The sequence below is a fragment of the Mytilus trossulus genome, chromosome 14 (assembly GCF_036588685.1).
Source record: "Mytilus trossulus isolate FHL-02 chromosome 14, PNRI_Mtr1.1.1.hap1, whole genome shotgun sequence".
Lineage (NCBI taxonomy): Eukaryota > Metazoa > Mollusca > Bivalvia > Mytilida > Mytilidae > Mytilus > Mytilus trossulus.
In genome coordinates, this window is record NC_086386.1 from 60,875,364 (window position 1) to 60,890,947 (window position 15,584).

At 30.9% G+C, this 15,584-nt stretch overlaps 1 long non-coding RNA gene across 1 annotated transcript; it reads left to right on the top strand.

The window, feature by feature from the left end:
- The first annotated feature begins 382 nt into the window (after positions 1-382).
- On the top strand, positions 383-6,557 carry LOC134696755 (uncharacterized). Its single transcript, XR_010103007.1, has 4 exons — positions 383-443; positions 2,363-2,424; positions 4,468-4,576; positions 6,484-6,557. It is a non-coding gene; the product is annotated as an uncharacterized LOC134696755 (long non-coding RNA).
- The last annotated feature ends 9,027 nt before the right edge of the window (positions 6,558-15,584 follow it).

The window sequence follows — 15,584 nt, forward strand, 5'->3', positions numbered from 1 at the left end:
GTTTACATGTTACTGCAAAATAACAAATGAAAGTTTTTAACGACCTGGACAGTCTATACAGCCCTTGCACGATCGGCTGCAAAATAAGAAAAAAGATCTACGCATTATATATGTGATGTTTTTATATAACCAAAATCAAGTGCAGTTGTTTTCAATGAGAAAACGACTTAATTAGATTCTCATTCTGAACTAATCCCTATTACTAACTTTGATTATTAACAAAGTATTTAATTTTGCGAAGTAATACACACATGGTTTTTATGATATGAATTTCCTAAAACACTTAACTGCTACGAAAATATTTCCTGATAAAGCCAAACAATATTATCAAATATTTTCGTAAAACGCCTTCATCAATGTTTAGCAATGATGATATTCATTTATCTACTGTTAATATTAAACACAGTGGAATCTTTTAATGGCAGCTGTGTCACTATTGACAGGTAAAATATCATATAACATGTTTGAATTAGAAGCTAAAACGATGTGTTAAACCGTTACTTTTTGTTTAAATTTGTATATCTTACCTTCCAGGAGAAGTTGGAACAAAGTAAAAAATATTCAGTAATATGAGAAAATACACGTTATCATACATGACAAGGTTACTAGCTAGACCTGCTATATTGCAATTTCATATATACTTTTAATTACTAAATACAGCTTATGATTGTCATTTACTTTTAAATATATACCTTACCCTGACTAACGATAAAAAATCAACATACCTTTAATCACATTTTTTACAGTGGATCTCGAAAGGTTGGTTTTACAACAGCAAGAACCTCTGATATAATCAACAGGGCAAATTTACCATCCTATTCTAATTAATTCTACATTTACATTTTATAGTATAAAAGAAACAGGGGTTTCTATTTATCATAATCCAAAATTCTGAAGCTTTCGTTTTAAAACAACGTTAGACAAATATTGTACAGGTGTACGAGGGAGTTTTCTTTTAAAATATGTAAGATTTGAAGATTACACTCGGGATAAATTGCAACTAATCTAGCATTTCAACATGTTTAGCGACACGGTTTACTCAGGTCTGAAACGCAACGAAATTTTAGAATTACATTTCCCATGTTTACTTTTTATACTTAAAAATGTTATATAATTTTTCCTTTCCTGTTCATTTGGCTGTATTTTAATTATATTTTGGCTACTTGCGAATACAATGTGAAGTTCTGTTTATTTCATATCTCTGTTCAATCAAAAGCTTATATCATATATCCTGGACGATGATTGTAAAATGATGAAGTTTTAGCCACTTCACTGCCCGGAGGAGCCAGACACGTAACACACCTGTAACAATTACAGATAAAAAAAAAATCATAGTTAATATAACGAAAGCGAACTCCGACATAAATTGGAACATATTGTCTGATAAAACAGTTACTTTCAATCCACCATTTTCTACATTTGAAAATGTCTGTACCAAGTCAGGAATATGACAGTTGTTGTCCATTCTTTTGTTGAGTTTTATCATTTCGTTTTGCCATTTGATTAGTGACTTTCCGTTTTGATTTTTTCTCGGAGTTCAATATTTTTGTGATTTTACTATAACCTGACTTAGTACAGGACATTAAAAAAACATTTAAACCGGGATTTATGGCTTTTAAAATTTACCGCCTAAATTACAACTATTGACAGGAATACAGTACAGATAAACAACTTAACAGTGTAAGTGTAATGAATTATTTGAATCAGTAAATCGAGTTTGGTTTTATATTCAATTTGGTAAATTCTATTTGTGTCATAATAGTTTTCTACTAACTATATTGAAAACTATATTTGTGTATGAGTTGTATTGCTGTAAAAATAGCTGTCAGTTACTCCGAGTACTGCTAGATCGGTTATTTGTTGTGTTTGTCTCTTTATATAATTTCTTCCTGTATACAGTGTGGTATTGCATGGCGCTGTAAATCACATATACAGACTAGGAAAAAGTGAGCGCTCACAAACGTTTATAATCACACTCCGTTATTTGGATAATAGTGTAAATTTGTCTCATTTGCAATCAGACAAAAACTCATGTGTTGATATTATATTCTACACATTCTATGTATGCCTGTCAAAAGTCAGGATCCTCGTTTGTTCATGACAGGCTCATTGGTTTATTGTTTTCTGTATTTCAAACTTGTTGCTTATTACGTTTCGAAATGTATCATACGTGCCCTTCCAGTACGGAATGCTCGTTGATAAATTTTGTACATTGAATTTTTAGTTTGTAATCAATGCATTTTTGAAACTATAAGAACTTCATTGGGTAACGTCATTAGTAGGATATATTTTCTAATAAGCATTAGATAATTTTTGTGTGATATATTAATGTCTGTCATAAACATATTTCTATTAATTTTAGATTTGGAAAAAGAATATATTTTTGTTGCGATAATTACGAAATGATTAATGGTGTTTGTGTCGGTAAGTATTTTTATATATAAGATTTTAAGAGATCAGATCAAGTCAATGAGGTGCCAGTTAGATGCAATTTTTTTTCTTTCTTCGTTTGAAGATTGATTGATTGTTGGTTGCTTTACGCCGCATTAGCATTTTCGTTTCAAGAAGATAGTTTTTTAAGCATTATTTTATTCTTACTTCAATTTGTCTGAAAAAATTGTAAAAACAGATATAGACGAAAATGGTATTATCTAGCAAAATAGAACATAATGGAAATGTGTGAATCGTACATGTATAGCTGTATGTTAGTGCTAAATACTTCAGATAGGCAGCAATAGACATCACATTATTACCAAGCAAACGCTGTCAGAAGTTTACTTAAGAAGAAGGTATCAGGCTTGATTTTGTGATACAATTCTATAAAATACATTACAAAACAAAAAATAGATATGGTATGACTGTAAGACAACTATCTAAAGAATCTTAAACAACATTCTTACTACAGTAAATGAACAATCATACCATATTTTATGTGAAAATGATAGTCCTGATTGCAATACGTATGTTTATTGTACATAAAACTGATATCAAATACGACACTGAAGCCATCAAAAACCCAAATTACCTACTGTTGTGTTAAAGTAAGGTTAAGTAATTCACATCTGGACATATATAGTATAGATGAATCGTTTCGAATAATTTACGATTTTATCTATGGTACTGTGGAAAAGTGAACAAATCAAAGACAAATGTGAAGACTACCCTCTAGAAAGAATCACCAACCAATAGTGACGAATCGATGGTTGTAAAAACTCAAAACATGACAGGCTTATATATATCTGCATTGCATTTCGAATACATAAGACACATAACTGAAGATAAAACGGAAAACCAAACTAGTTTGAAGACAAACTCAAATACGAAGTTGAAGAGCATTAAAACTGGAGCGTTAAGGTCTTAAAAGTTGCGCCAATTACGGTATAGGCTTTATTTGCCCGACATTTGTGGCGCTTAAATATGTTTTTTTCGAAGACAAAAACAATGACGCAGTTCATTTGACAAATATCAACACAAAACAATTACGAACATTTTTGGCAGAACTAACCGAGATTACACTGAAATAAAACTATTAAAATCCCCTTTTTGAACGGAAACTCATTACAATTTGCAACTCCTTGTTATATTCGTTCATTATTATGATCTGTGATTTTTTAATCTATCTTCCTATAATTTTACAGTGGTATTTTGGTTATTCTATGACTGTATTTTATTCGGATACGGAGTTCCTAATGTCAACGTTTTAAAGGGCTCTTTGAATTGATTTTAAAAAGTGTGTCGTATTTTATATGCAAGTTAAGATGATGGCCAAATTCGAGAACACAATAATATAAATTTAATAATTGAAAATAAACGGAATTGGAAATGTGATTTTGGAAATTTCATATTCATAAATAATGCAGAGTGCATTCGAAAATAAACCCGCGAAAAGTGTGTAAAGTAAAGAAAACAGCTATCATCTATTTTAGTTTTACACAAGGCATTTTCTGAAGGATGTTTGCTTGTCGTGTTTTGCAACTTTTGTCAGATTTTCAAAATCCTCTTGTTATATCCATTCGAATGCCTTAAAATAATTTGCCCATGAACCCCCATTTTTCTTTTTTTTATAAACCTTTAACATGTATACTTATAAGTCATTTGAAAAAGTCTTATAATTTTTTATTTATTTTTTTGATAGTTTTTGAAAACTTTATCTTTTCAATAATAAAGCTATGAAAAGTCAAGAGAGAACATTTCCTGCAAGAATTCCAATGGCTATTACCTATAAAGCAAGCACTTGGACCCCTATATTTTTTTTCCTATTTTGATTCCTCAATTTATCATCTATCAAAAAATACTAGTTTACTGAATATCTGTTTATTTTGAAACTGAGCAGCGAACTTCCTTAAATTGACTAAAATTGGTTCTTTTGTATAAAAGATTAAAAAAGATGTGTACATGCATACTTAGTTTCTTAGAAAAACTTTCCTCACCACTGGTGTATGGAATTAACTTTTTGAGTTTCAACAGAGTGTATGGACGGATTTGAATCTTTGGATGGCTCCCAATGCAGACCTTGTCACAGAGGATTCTACGGAAGAAAATGTATGAGGAAGTGTTACTGTAAAATGGATGAAAAGTAAGTATATTTGATTAATTGTCATTGTCTGCTAGATATTGTTTACTCATTAGTCAGTTCAACTTGCGCAAAGGTTGTTGCATACACTAACAATTGAAGGTTTTATTTTTCATCTCCAAAATAATAACATCAAATTTTTAAAAAGAACATGAAAATGTATCATTTGCAGTTGGATAAATTGGGAACAAACAAAAATGTTTTAACATTTCTTAATTGATGCTGTTCTTTGTGACCTTAGAAAAGAGTGAACTACCTTCTGTCCGACATGATCTTATAAAGAAGAAAAAAAATATCGTTTATATGAAACATGCTGTCGAAATATTTTCTTATATCATTTTCTAAGTTGACAATACAAAATAACATGCTACAGAAATCGTATAAAGAAAAATGGACACGATAATAGAATTTTAAAGAATAACATGCATTGGAAATTAATAATATTTAGAAAAAGGTGACATCAAATTGAAACTTTATACTCACATTAAACACACCAACACATGATTAAATATCTTTTAGTATAACATGTTAGTATATAACCTAACAGCTAGGGTTAATTCAAAAGTTTGATAATGAGCAATGAGTATATTTGTTAATTTAAAAGTTTTTGTAAAGGTAGTTTCTTAAATACTGGAATCAATTCCTCTTGTTATTTGAATAAAACATGTTGTTTGTGAAAATACATGTTCAAAGTGTATGCCAGAGGACGATTTATGGGTTTACTGAACATTGACACACGATAGGGACATCTTTACATGGTATCCTATGTTCACATACGTTGGTTCTATGCGATTTCTCCTTATTACCACTACTTCTTTATTTCTACGTTGTATGCAGGGGAAGAAATTAAATGAAAATACATAGTGTCTTTATGAACACAAATCATAAAGTTTAAGTATCAAGTACAATTAACATTTGTATGGGCAACATGTGCCAACATCTACACTTGTATGAATAAATTACCAATAACATTATTTTATTATCTATTATTCTAGCAATACATATGATTTACATATGTTTATTAATTAAAAGTCTGCAAGACCTTTATTTACTTAAAAATCAGTTTGTCCTGTGGAAATGTGATTGAATATCTTTACTTAATTAATTTTACCAAAATTCATAATGAAAAAAAATAGTTTCTGGTGCAATGGATGAATTTATTCTTTTTGAATTGTGAAAGTGCCTAATTAGCGTCAACGTTAGATAAATAAAACATACTGTGTCACATGGTCTTGCTGAAATTTCACCCAAACCAATTAGCACAAAAATTAATTGAAACATTTGATTTCCAAAATTAAGTAGATGCAAAAATTCAAAACTCGACGAAATCCATCAGTTTTCATTGCAATTTATTGGAAAAAAAGGTAATTTGATTTTCAGATTCATATATATGCTTTTCAAATTTACACATGCATATTTACGATTATCTTATTTCAATTCGTCGTTGAAATTTAAAAAATTATCCTAGATATGTTACCAGTATTGATATATTTATTTGTTGTTAGTTTCGTTGTTTTTTTATGTTTGTTAGTTCGGATGATTTGTTTTAGTTTTTATTCAGTTATTTATTTTATTTAGTATAGGGGTATACATATACATTGATATACATATATGAAAAGATAAGTCAATGGAGAAAGGCGAAAATCGCCCCCCCCCCCCACTTTCACAAGTGAGGGCGAGGCAAACCAAAACCAAGTGTTGCCATTATCCCTTATCCACACAGTTTTTCTATTTTATTTTAATCGAACATAAGAAAATAAGAAAAAGGTTATAAAAACATGAACTATCTCCTAGAAAGAGAAGTGCATGTGAACATTTTATTCAAGGATATGCTTTTTTTCTAAACCTTGTCCCCGAGTCTAAACAAACTGTAATAATCAGAACAGACTTATCAATTATCTTTATTTTAGATGTGACCACGTGATAGGATGTTTAAGAATATTACCTACCACAGAAGCTGTAACAGAACATGACCATGTTGAAGGTAATATATATGATCATTGTCTGTCTTACGACCGATTATGTTCATACACCTATGGGAAAAATAACAACAACCATTAATATGATAAACTCATGTAGTGTTTTGATAAACTCCCGCCCACATCATAACAGCATTTCCACAAAATTCATGACATCTTTTGAACTACGAAATCGAAACACATTAAAAATAACAGCCGACAAAAATTAAAATTTAAACGATTTGAACGTATTAATCTAAACGAATTTAAGCATACTCAGGGGTAATACTAATAGCCAATGCTATTGATTTGTAAATAAATTATAGGAAGAAGTTTTATTCTTTAGGTTTTCGATTTTCTTGATCAAGCAATATTCATCATGTTGGTAGTTGCACTGTACAGGTTTTAAAACTTGGCTAAATTTTTATAACAAATGGTCTAGTAAAGAAAAGGGAGACTTTTTTGCGCAAATTAAACTGACCTTACTATACTAAAGACTTCATAAAAGACACCAGGCTTATAAGTTGGTACTCCTGTATGATCATTAGAGGCACGCTAATGACAACAGTCTGATTACCCAACCAAAAATGACATTGAACAGCTATGGAGAATAAAAAAAAACGAAAAATCAAATACAAAATGTTCTAAATGTGGCATAGGCAATAGAGTATTTTGTATTGTTATAAATAATTCACCGGTTAAAAAGAAAAAAATGACCGTATGAATAATATTTCAAATCAATTAGGGGTTTTCTGCCTAATTGGGTAGTCATACAATTGAGGACAGAACGTGTAAAAAGCAATGTGATTGAACTTATGGTTTAACAAACTCATTAAAAACAAATCTAAATGTCTAGCAAAAAACAGCATAGATAATCTTTGTCAGGTTATGCCATCTGGACAATGTGTTTGTTGCTATATTTCTATGACTAATTAGGATTTTTCTAGTTGACATCATGATTTACACAGTGAAAATTAGTCTTAAATACAATTGAGAATGAAAACGGAGAATCTGTTCTAGAAACATCAACCCGACCAAAGATCATTAAACAGCCTAAGGTCACCAATGAGTCTTCGACACAGATAGAAAACCCCACAACAGAAAGCCGGATTCAGCTTTAAGTCTTGATGATACGATTTAAAGGTGAACAACATCCAACCTTTACAGCAGCAGTAGTGTAACTACTGTAACCTGTATGATATCTGTGTTAATTTGAGACTTCATTTTACATTTTTTCAGGAACATTTTTTTCAGCAGATGAACTTACTACAGAAATAAATGACAAAAGAGGTAAACCGTATACTTATAAACGTAATACGAAATTGATCAAGGATATACACGTTCAGCATGCAAAATAAGTAATTTAGCCCGTTGTAATGAAGGTAAGAGGTACATTTTATATTTTTTTCTAAAAATAAAACAGTCCATTAAAAAGGTAACTATCGTGTTTTCCTAGTTTGACACTTTTTTTCTGAAATCAGTTTAGATAATATAAACGTAGCAGGAATGTAAGAATACCTAAGTACGTTAAACAATCATTATTTGATTTGAACCGTTTATACATGACCTGAAACGAAATCAATTTAGATGATTAACCATTTCATAAGAAACAACAGGTAAATTAGGTTTAAACATAAGCACTGTACATAAAATGAAGTGACATACTTGAAAATATAACTTTTTCTTTTACATATCACAGTTGTTTTCCGTTCGTTTAAATTCGTCTGATATGTTTCATTATTTAATTTTATTTGATAAGAGACTTTTTCGGTAATTTTGTTATTTTCATTTTTTAGCTAATAAGTTTCCTACTATATCAACTATATATAACTTATTGAAGTAGTGATTTGTGTGATGCCTATGTTAATTGAAAACCAAAATCTAAATATTTGCAGGCTCATCTTTGTCATCTCTGGGACCTGCCGACGATAGTAAAGGAAAAACAGGTAATTCAATTTACTGTTAACAGTTCTTTTATATAAACATATGATATACATCCATTACGTTTAGCATCTCGAACGGATGACTGTCTGAAACTGGTAATAAAATCAAGAAATACATATTCATTTATTTTTGTATACAAAAAAATGGTCCACTAAATAAAACGAAACTAATATTTGCATTTATTTTTCTTATTAAAAAAGTCATCATGAAGTAAAGGGCGTCAGATGAAGTATTGTCAAGATTTTAAAAAGAATAAATATATGTATGTATGTATAGCTGATTTGTCATTGAAAAGATTACATGTGCTTTCATTAACCCGTTTTAAGTTGTAAACTACGTTTAACATATAGTTTTGTCTTGATTGTGTTATCCTTGCATGTTTTAATAGGCATCGATGACAGTAAACTACCAATACTAGCGATTATAGGCATCAGCACAGTTTTGATGTTACTAGTATTTGTCTCTCTTATTTGGGTTTGCTGGAAATATAAAGTACCTTGCAAGAAGAGAAAACAAGAAGAAGGTCCATCCAACACAGAAACCAGTTGCATGCATGCAGAAGAAAACCAAGTGTATTTCATAAATCAGGACGGATAGTTTGAAATATTTTTCAAAAACAGCAGACAACACTGGACTGGACTAACTTTCGGTATTTGTTTGCTATTTTTTTTGTTGCAAAATCGTTAGTTCGTCAAATACTTTAGATAGTTGTCATTCGATTAGCCGACAGATGCATCATTTATTAAACAACTGATTGAAACTGTACAAAAATAAACTCATTTCATCCACAAATCTTTTATTACTTATAAAGATAAATCTGGTAATAAACTCATCATAGGATACCAGGACTGCATTTAGTATATACGCCAGACGCGCGTTTCGTCTACAGAAGACTCATCACTGACGCTCGAATCCAAAAATGTTAAAAAGGCCAAATAAAGTACGAAGTTGAAGAGCATTGAGGACAAAAAAAAGTGCCAAATACAGCTAAGGTAATCTAGGCCTGAGGTAGAAAAGCCTTAGTGTATAAAAAAAATCAAAAATTTGTTAACAGTAAATTTATAAATATTACCATATCAATGACAATTCATGTCAGCACAAAAAGTGCTGACTACTGGGCTTGTGATACCCTCGGGGAAATAAATCTCCAACAGCAGTGGCATCGACCCAGTGGTTGTAAATAAACTCATCATAGGATACCAGGACTAAATTAAGAATATACGCCAGACGCGCGTTGCGTCTACAAAAGACTCATCAGTGACGCTCGAATCCCAAAAAGCTAAAAAGGCCAAATAAAGTACGAAGTTGAAGAGCATTGAGGACCAAAATTCCTAAAAGTTTTGCCAAATACAGCTAAGGTAATATATGCCTGAGGTAGAACAGCCTTAGTATTTCACAAAAATCTAACATTTGTTAACAGTAAATTTATAAATATAACACATATTATAAGAAGACGCAAATTGAAGCAATATACATTTCATTCGTTTAACTTATGAATGAATACGAACTAACAGGTTGTTTCACAATATTCGTAAACTGTTAATTGCGCTTTTAAAATCGAAAGAATTCTAAAAACAAATGTAATAAGTGGTGTTTGTCACTGAAATGTTTCCAAAGATTCACGTTTGAAAAAATCCCTTGTATAAAGAATACAAACAGGAAAACATACTAGAAGAAACAATAATAGTGAGGAATATAATTCTAGAGAATACATATGACGATATCTTCCATTGGATACTAATTTAAAAAAGATCAAAGAAAAGAGAGGGACTCTTAATTTGTGCATTGCTTTACTACAGTTTCACCACCCTAATGTTAAATTAAGATGGATATTTAAAAAAAACTACTGTCACGGATGGCAATTAATGCGTTTAAATGATTTATTTTTCGGTAGATTTTTATGCATATTTATGCATTTTCGTGATCAAAAATGATTTGGATATACACATCCAAGATATATATCATTCCCTCACCGTATACTTAAAACCCGCAAAAAGAAAACAAGTTTGACGCTATTTTTACTAAGATTACATTTCGGAATTTACATGAATATGTTACATTCATAACAAAATGTTGCTTTGCATAGATTTTCCCCCCAATCTATTATACAATAACACGGAAATGACCATACAATGTACATTGTCAAGAGAAATCATGTTCAATAACCTATCAAATATTAATATAGTTTGTCTATTACTCAAACAATACACGGAGACGTATTAATTGAATGTACAATGACGGATATGTCAAACCTAATCTGACTCATAAAGCGCTTATATTTTATAGTAACAAAGCCAATATTTTTCAAATATTTTTGTTAAAATATTTCTTTATTAATAGAGGATATGCTAGATATTCATCAAAAGACAGGATTTTATCAACAAGTTAACAATAACAGTACATACTGAGGGTAACATTTCTTATAAGATGTGATTCTTTATGTTGCAGTTCTGTAAATATATACAAATGGATATAAATTCCAATAGGAACTCCTTTGAACAATTATTTGGATAATTATGTTTATATAAAGGATTAACTCAGTTTTAGCCATTTGTACCTCTCGATCATGTTAGCCTCATTTTCAAATTATTTTGGGACATGCGTCATCTATATTGCTGCTTTCGGATCAATAGCAGTACCCCTATTGTCATCAGATATTTTCATTACGTTTTGATTGGATTTTCGTATTTTAAATTTCCGCCACCATCACCACCTCTCTCCTTTTGTTGCCAGTGCCTCTGGGGACTATTTAGTAGTCATTACTATTGTTGTATATACATGTACTTATAGCTGTAATTTTATGACCTTAATTTTTTGTATTCATGTTTTAATTCTAAATTTATTTTGATATTTTATACTTATCATACTGATATATGATTTTATTTTATTCTCTACCCATGGTGACGAATGGGTTTCTTTTATACTACTCAAGCTGACGTTTGGGTTTCTTATATATTTTCTCAAGCTCTTATGATCTTCCCATGCTGACGTATGAGGTCTCATTTTTTACCCATGCTGACGTAGGGGTTTCGTTTATATTACTCATGCTGACGTACGAGTTTCTTTTACATCTTCTTATACTTATTATTTAGCTTAAAATGAAATTCATCATATAACAAAAGCTGAAAACATTTATTTAATTTAATCAATAAATTTGTGTTTTAAGTTGCCATTTTCTTCTCATCGATTAACGTTACACAAAATATATTTGGCACACATATGAACCATGTCTTATTGGTGTAATCAGAGTAAAAAATTCGGTGAAAGTAACACGCAATACATTTTCTTTCGTTCAAAATGTGGTAAAATTCAGCTTAAAAAAAAGTCTTACTAAAATCATGAAATACATTTACTTAAATTAAATAAATGTTTTCAGCTTTTGTTATATGATGAATTTCATTTTAAGCTAAATAATAAGTATAATTTAAACAAATAACACAGAAAGCAATAATTCATTTGTTGTGTTGAAGATGGCCTGTATTATGAAGTATCTTTGGGTACCCTAAGAAACCACAAATCTTGGAAAACGAGACCACGGGAGTTTACGACGGAATTAGTGTTTGGAATTAACATCCTGTCACCTTAACTCTTAAAAATTCAAAAATCGAAACGAAACAACCACAAAAGCCGGCATTGCATCAAAACGACCCAAACATAGGATTGGTATTTCACAAGAGTAATGTTTTTTCGCCTTGAAAAGCACCATTTGATAATCTTTAAACCCTTTCTACACAATCATTGTCTTATTAGTGATCAGTGGAAATTTATCAAAGTCCAATAAAACACAAAACAGAGTTATATTACGATAGTTCGTGACAGGGGAGAGACACTGGCATTTCTGCTACGTAATGATAATTAAACACTGGCTGTATATGTGGAAATAACAATTTTACTGATGCTCAATCTCAATCAACGAATACTTGAGGATGAATTTAATTTGCTGAAGATTAGGTTTTAGGAATTGCACAGGATTGTGTCTTGATGTACTAGTTGTGATGTTGTTGTATGACGCAGTACATCAATACAGCTTCCAATAGTTACTGTACGATAGTAAGATATTATTTAAGCAGACTAAGCAATGTTCCATTACACTGTCGGATCCTGTTTTAAACCAATATGTGCTCTTCCGGAGAAATTGTTTTGCGAAAACAAGAAGTATTGATATAGTTTGGAATTTAAGGAAAATCAAGTTTACAAAAGTTCTGAACTCTAAGGAAAATTCCAAACGTAAAGTCCTTTATAAAATGGCAAAATCAAAAAGTCAAAAACATCTAACGAATCATATTCCTGACTTGATACAGGTGTATATTGTGTACAAAATGGTTCATTTAACCTGATTTAATAGCTAGCTTAACCTGCCACTTGTATGACAGTCGCATAGAATAGATTCTAGAGAAATTTACAATCGATCTGATTTTAGTTATTTATTTTCAATTCTAAAGTGAAAAATTGTCAACCGTAAAATGACCTGAGAGACGTATTGAAGGAATTAGAATTTGTTTAGAATAAACATTGTCTCTTTTTTCAGCACTATGTATACAAGGAAGAATACATATGAATGAATTTTTAAACATGTTTGTTTTGTTAAAATAATAAGTATGTTACAATATAATAAGTTTATTTATTCTATCAAACAATAACACAGAAAAGACCTGGTCTGTCTTGTCAGTGGTCAATCAACTTCAATAGAGTATTGAGTATTTATTTAATGTGGTACTTCCCTGAACATTAACACGGAAACGACACTCAGTTGTAGTGCCTTGTTAAGAGGCAATGCACTTCAATTACCTATACACTCCCTTTTTTCATTCGTTAAACAATTGTTTAACTGGAAAACTGATTGTTATCATTCGACATTGTGACGGATATATAATGATATATGGGGATCAAATCACACAAAGCGTATACATGACACCTTGCTTTAAAAAAAAATATTGAACGAAATATACTTGTATAGCATAAACGTTCTTTCTCTCTTTTATATACCAGGAAGAAAAGATATCCGATGAAATGTTACACATATGTGTTTTGTTACATAGAAAGATTGTTGCAATAAAATGTGTTTGTTTATTCTATCATACAAAAACACACAGCAGACCTGTTGTTTCCTTTCAATAATCAATGAACTTCAATATCTTTTTAGTATGCATTTAGTTTGTTCTTTCCTATTATAATAATACGGAAACGACACTCAGTTGTAGTGCTTTGTCAAGGGGCAATCGACTTCAATAACCTGTCGAGTATCAATTTTTTTATTGTTGATTCGCAAAACAATTATAGAAATTTAAATTCAGAATGGAAAATGGAAATAAGTCAAAGAGAAATAACCCATCTAAAATTGAACAGCAGAAAACAGCCGAAGGCAACCAATGAGTCTTCAACATATTGAGAAAATCCTGCATCCTGCTAATAAATGCCGCGGGCCTTAATACGTTTTATGACATCCCAACCGACCTCCTTCATCTCTATTAAGTGTAGAATAAACAAACGGTTTGCAATACACACAGAAAAAAATCGGTTCAAAAGAGTCCGAGTCTGTAGTCAGAACAAGTACCAATAGAAACTAAGCAAAAAGACAATGATACATACATAAACAAGGGACTACTAGCAGATACTGACATGTACGCCCAGACCTGATCAATTTAACTGATTGAAAGATAATGTCTTAATCATATTAAAATCATGAACAATTCCTCCTGTTAGTGTTTAAGTATCTTACCATTATGAAATATATGAGAAGAATATAATCCGTATTATGTCATTTTTTTTTAGAAACATAGACTAAACACTAGGGAAGCCACTAATATGCACATTAAGACTATTTCAGTTTCCCAATTGTGAACTTTCCATTTCTATGTAACAACATTCCAGAAGCGCCTGCATCCGAAGTATATATCTCCCATTGAATACTATATACCGGTCTTGTATTTCTTATCACGATTTCCTTGATAGAGGATTGCTGCTCACAAGGAAGCTATTTATTTAAGAGTTCCAAATGGTGAAGTTGAAATCATCCCTTCGTAAATTTTATGGAAGCCATCACGAGCTGGTTGACCGTTATGTAATAACCGTTTCAGAGATGATATCGTATATGTTTCTGATGTCGTAACAACAATACCCTTCCCTTTTCACGAATGTGAACTACCTAATTAGACTATTTAACGGATTTTTTATAACATAAGCAACACGACGGGTGCCACGTGAGGAGCAGGATCTGCTTACCCTCCAGGAGCACCTGATAACACTCCCAGACGGGGTTCGTGTTGCTTAGTCTTAAGTTTTCTATGTTGTGTCTATTATTTTTCTGTTTGTCTTTTTTATTTTTAGCCATGGCGTTGTCAGTTTATTTTCATCCTGTGAGTTTCACTGTTCCTCTGGTATATTTCGCCCCTCTCTTTTAAGTGAATACTCTTAGAAATAAAGGATTATAGCTTATTATTTTACTATATTAGGCATTGACTGCGTCCGATATTTTTTACAAACATCAAATTGATGAATATACATTGATTTGTTTTTGTATATGTAGTTGTACCATTTCACAATATTGTGTCGTCCAGGACTGTTTATGATGTTCTTTTATATACAATAATAGGTGTACAACAGCACGATCCCAGTTCAGCAGAATTAGAACTTTGCAAAACAAAAATCCTGTTGTTAAGATATGATTCCATAGTTTTAAGTAAATTTAAAGTGATACTTTTCTTTATCAATTTCATTGTTAAATTTTGACATATTTTTCTTCTTTACATATAATTATGGAGTTTAAAAAAACCAATCAATAAACGTCATTTCTGCTAAAAGAAATGCATTCTATATTTATATATATATATATCAGTATATAAATTGGGAGGGATTGTGTATGATTTTTCGCCCCTTTCTCTCAGCACTACACTCTCTTAGAAAAATAATACACATAGAAAATATGTCGCAAAATAGTGCGTTTGATCATTCTAACAAGGAACAAACATTCAATAAGCACTGGGGTAAAGCTGATGACCGTAACTGCATTCACGGTCATCCCAAGATGTCGGATGAAAAATTAGGTCAGTATTTTTATTGTCTGTTAAGGTGTTTCTACATCATTTTCTTTACAAAGCATACTTTGATAC